The sequence below is a fragment of the Triticum dicoccoides genome, chromosome 3B (genome assembly GCF_002162155.2).
Source record: "Triticum dicoccoides isolate Atlit2015 ecotype Zavitan chromosome 3B, WEW_v2.0, whole genome shotgun sequence".
NCBI classification, from domain to species: domain Eukaryota; kingdom Viridiplantae; phylum Streptophyta; class Magnoliopsida; order Poales; family Poaceae; genus Triticum; species Triticum dicoccoides.
In genome coordinates this window covers 553,759,166-553,764,459 of record NC_041385.1, presented here as the reverse complement: position 1 = coordinate 553,764,459, position 5,294 = coordinate 553,759,166, and positions in this window count along the sequence as shown.

The window sequence follows — 5,294 nt, the reverse complement described above, 5'->3', positions numbered from 1 at the left end:
CAGACGTCCGACTGTGGCATTTTCTTTTAAAGCCCTTTATGTGATGTCGCCCAGACGTCCGACTGTGGCATTTCTTTTTAGCCCTTTATGTGGTGTCGCTAAGACGCCCGACTGCGGCATTTCTTTTTAGCCCTTTATGTGGTGTCGCTAAGACGCCCGACTGCGGCATTTCTTTTAAGCCCTTTATGTGGTGTCGCTTAGACGCGCGACTGCGGCATGCATTTTATTTATTTACCTTTCAAGGCGTCGCTCCAGACACCCGATTGGTTTTTAGTTATTTATTTTTCAAGTCCTGCAATATTACCGTTGTTATATGAGCATCATCCTTGTTCATGACGCATTCATGCATTCATTGATTATATCTTTTGTCTGAACTGTCTTGCGAGTACTTTCAAGTACTCACCTGGCTTGTTGATTTGGCCAGATGTTGATGAAGGCGATCTCATGGATGAAGAGTTTGATAGCGAATCCAACGCCTAGAGGAGTCCCAGTCAGTCCCGTGCGATCCTGTGTTGGTCATTGTATTATCCGCTTCCGTAACCCCGAAATAAATTCATCGAGCCTCACCTCGACGCTCGATGTGCTGCCAGTAGAAGTCAAGTTATCCACCACCACTTTTCCTCGAGCTAGTAGCATGCCACCACACCCCTGTGTCATAACCGCCCGCCCATATGTAAGATATTGGCGAGTTTGTAATAAATTGTTGAGCAGCCTCAGCTCAACCCTGTAATATATTTGATGCTACTGGTTCTCTGTTTATCAAGCTTTTGTCTACCAGAAAGGATGACTTTTCCTATACTGGGTTTAAAAGATCGGTTTTATCAATAAACATTTTATTGAAAAGCCGGTCCTGACAATAATGTTGAATATTTTTGCATATTGATCTCTGATAAATCTTTTACAGCATAGTATTTTTCTCATGATTTTTGGAGTTAGGGAAGTATGATGAATCTTGCATTCTTTACAGACTATACTATTTTGGCGAGATTGCTGTTATGTTTGCATTTTTTGCATATGTTTGCTTGTTTAATGATTCTATTTGAGGATAGGAATATTAAGTATGCAGAGACATTTAGTATGCAATGTTGAATAATAATGTTTGTGATTTGTTACAGTAGAAAATGATAAGGTTTTACATTGGTTTATACTAACCTATCTCACGAGTTCTTGTTGAGTTTGCTGTGGATGAAGCTTTTAATAAAAAGAGAAACCATGATATGAAAGGAATTAAGGAGACATAAAAGCTCAAGCTTGGGGATGCCCAAGGCACCCCAAGATAATATTTCAAGAAGTCTCAAGCATCTAATCTTGGGGATGCCCGATAGGCATCCCATCTTTCTTCTTCAACAACTATCGGTTAGTATCGGTTGAACCTAAGTTTTTGCTTCTTCACATGAGTTGTGCTATCCTTGCAATGTCATTTTGTTTTGCTTTGCTTGCTGTTTGAATACAATACCAAGATCTGAAATTCTTAAATGAGAGAGAGTCTTCACATAGTTACATAATTATTTAGCTACTCACTATTCTTCACTTATATCTTTTTGGAGTAGTTTGTCATTTACTCGTGTACTTCACTTATATCCTATTAGTAAATGGTTGAATGAGTTGAATATCATAAATCTGAAATTATATATGCCTCATTTGCTTATCCCATGGGGAGTAATGACTTCACGTCTAAGAAGTAGAGGTTGTAAATTTATTGAAGGTTAGCAAGCATTGTATTGGTCATTTGAACAATTCATGAAAGAATATTGAAGGAAGAGAGATTTCACATATAAATATATTATCATTGACATCTTTTATAATTATGAGCACTCATTAAGTATGACATGTTAAAGAGTTGATGTTGGACAAGGAAGACAACGTAATGGGTTATGTTTTCTCACATCTTAGTTAAAGTATATTGTCATGGATCATTCAAACATGTTGAGCTTGCCTTTCCCCCTCATGCTAGCCAAAATTCCTAGCACCAAGTAGAGATACTACTTGTGCTTCCAAATATCCTTAAATCTAGTTTTGCCATGAGAGTCCACCATATCTACCTATGGATTGAGTAAGATCCTTCAAGTAAGTTGTCATCGGTGCAAGTAGTAAAAATTGCTCTCTAAATATGCATGACTTATTAGTGCGGAGAAAATAAGCTTTGTACGATCTTGTTATGGAAGCAATAAAAGCGATGGACTGCATAATAAAGGTCCATATACAAGGGGCAATATAAAGTGACGTTCTTTCGCATTAAGATTTTGTGTATCCAACCCTAAAAGCGCCTGACAACCTCTGCTTCCCTTTGCGAAGGGCCTATCTTTTACTTTATGCAAGAATCAAGGTGATCTTCACCTTTCCCTTTTTCATTTTATCATTTGGCAAGCACTTTGTGTTAGGGTGATCGTGATATATATATCCAATTGGATGTACTTTAGCATGAACTATTATTGTTGACATCACCCAAAGGTGAATACGTTTGGAGGCAACATTATAAGCCCCTATCTTTCTCTGTGTCTGATTAAAACTTCATAACCACAAGTATTGCGTGAGTGTTAGCAATTGTAGAAGACTATATGATAGTTGAGTATGTGAAGTTTGCTAAATCAAAGCTCTGACATAGACCCTTCCTGAAAATAGGATGAATTACAATTGTTTGATGACTAAGAATGAAGTTTGCTAGTTTTCAAGAAAGTTTATGGTATATGCTTTAACATGTGAATAGCTTGTCACTTGATTATGAAAAGTTTTATGAGATGAACTACTGTTATGACATATATTGATGCTAGTAAAGGTGATTGACATTATCATTGATCAAACTTGTGCACCTCTAGCATTCACACTTCATAAATTCTTTCTTTTATCATTTACCTACTCGAGGACGAGCAGGAATTAAGCTTGGGGATGCTGATGCGTCTCCAACGTATCTATAATTTATGAAGCATTCATGCTATTTTATTATCTATTTTGAATGATTATGGGCTTTATTATACACTTTTATATTACTTTTGGGACTAACCTATTAGTCGGAGGCCCAGTACATATTGTTGTTTTATTGCGTGTTTTAGTATTTCGAAGAAAAGGAATATCAAACGGAGTCCAAACGGAATGAAACCTTCGGCAAAGTTATTTTTGGAACAGAACCAATCCCAGGAACTTGGAGTGCAAGCCAGGGGATCATCGAGGAGGCCACGAGATAGGGGGTGCGCCCACCCCCCTGGGCACGCCGTACCCTCTCGTGGGCCCCTTGAGGCTCCCCCGACCGACTTCTTTCGCCTATATAAGCCTACGTACCCTAAAAACATCGAATATCAAGATAGATCGGGAGTTCCGCCGCCGCAAGCCTCTATAGCGACCAAAAACCTCTCGGGAGCCCGTTCCAGCACCCTGCCGGAGGGGGGATCCCACCGGTGGCATCTTCATCATCCCGGCGCTCTCCATGACGAGGAGGGAGTAGTTCACCCTCGGGGCTGAGGGTATGTACCAGTAGCTATGTGTTCGATCTCTCTCTCTCGTTTTCTCTCTCATATTACCTCTATGGCACGATCTTGATGTAACATGAGTCCATCAAGGGAGTCCATCAACTCCAACGGCATCACTGAGTATAGGACCACGATCCTAAGGCAATCTTCCTCGTCGTCTGAAAAGTCTGCAACATGAACGTTGCAGCCCGAAAACGGGTCAGCACATGGAATATGCTGGCAAAGTAACACATAGAGAGTAATGGAAAAATTAAGCTATACTACATGCATATATGGCTGGTGGAAAGCTCTATGGTTACAGTTTTTGCATAAAGCCAGTTTTTCCCTACTGCAAAGGAATAAATTTATTTAACTATCATGGTAGTTGTTAAACATTGAGAATGGTTGACAGCATTCTCAATCCCAATTAAGCATCATCATTAAACAAACCCCACAATATAAATTAAGGTAACATGATGAGATTCACATGATAATCCAAGTACTAGATACTCAAAACGTCCATAACCGGGGACACGGCTAATCATGATTAGTTTATACACTCTGCAGAGGTTTGTGCACTTTTCCCCACAAGACTTGATCTCCTCTGTTGGTTTTCTCGCACTACATGGTGTTTGAGAAACGGATGACAAAGACATAGTCTTTCAGAAGCGCTAGCACCTTACGATTGGGTAGACCTGTACACCTACTTTCCCCTACATCTGCTAGTCTACCACTGTAAGAGTTCGCACGACTTAATTAACTATGCTAGAGCCCATAATAGCATGTGGCTGCACACGGAAGTTTCTAGCATGAAAAATCTTATGATCCCTTTGAGCCTGGGTGGCGGTCCAAAAACAAACAGGCAATCCTGGAATACCCAGGTACCTCAATCCACCCAGATGTGTATTAAAGTTGCCACCTTAAATAAACCATTAATTAACAATCTCACATCTGTCATGGAAATTCACTCACCCAATCCACGTCTACTAGCATAGCATGGCATAATAAGCAAACGTAGAAGTAACTCCCAAGGGTTTCAAAATAAAACTGGTAATAGGTACTACCTCATCTACTTCCCAAAAACCACATATTAATCAAATCCTAATCATGCAATTGTTTGAGGATTGATCTAATGCAATAAAACTAGGTAGTAAAGGGATATGGTCAAAGTGTTACTTGCCTTGCTGATGATCCGTGAAACCTAGGGATTGAAAGTAGCAAGCGGCACAATCCGGGTACTCTATCGCAAGCAAACAAACAAATAAGCATATAATAAGTACTCATCTAATGCACAGGTAGAACTCAAATAAAAGATCTAACCAGAAAGTTCAACTTAAGAACTCCGATTGGCAAAAAGAATCAAATCAAACAAAGCAACGAAGATCAAACTGCAAAAGAACAAACTTCGTTTACTAATCTGGACCTAAGTCAAATTTTACAGAAGCAAAAACTTTTTTGAGTAGATTAAACAGAAAGAGGGTTTCGAGACGAAACTCTAGGCGTTTTGAATCGCCTGATTCCGATAAACGAGCGAAAAGTTAAACTAAAACCAAAATCAGATAAGAAATCGCGATCAGAAAAGTCGCGTAATAAATCCGAGAAAAGAAAAACGACGAACTGATTAACGAACGAACGTTCGTTATCTGGATCTAAACGATGAACACGTTCGTTAAAATGAACGAACGAGCGAATGGTCGCTAATTAAATAAACCAAAGAAAACCGATCTAATAAATAAAAAAACTAGGGTTTTCTTAAAAAAACGAAGTGGTTTTTTTCTTAAAAAAACGGCGTCGGTCCTCCGGCGGGGCGGGGCGGCTCCGGCGGGGTTGGCTAGGGGCGGTGGGGCTCTG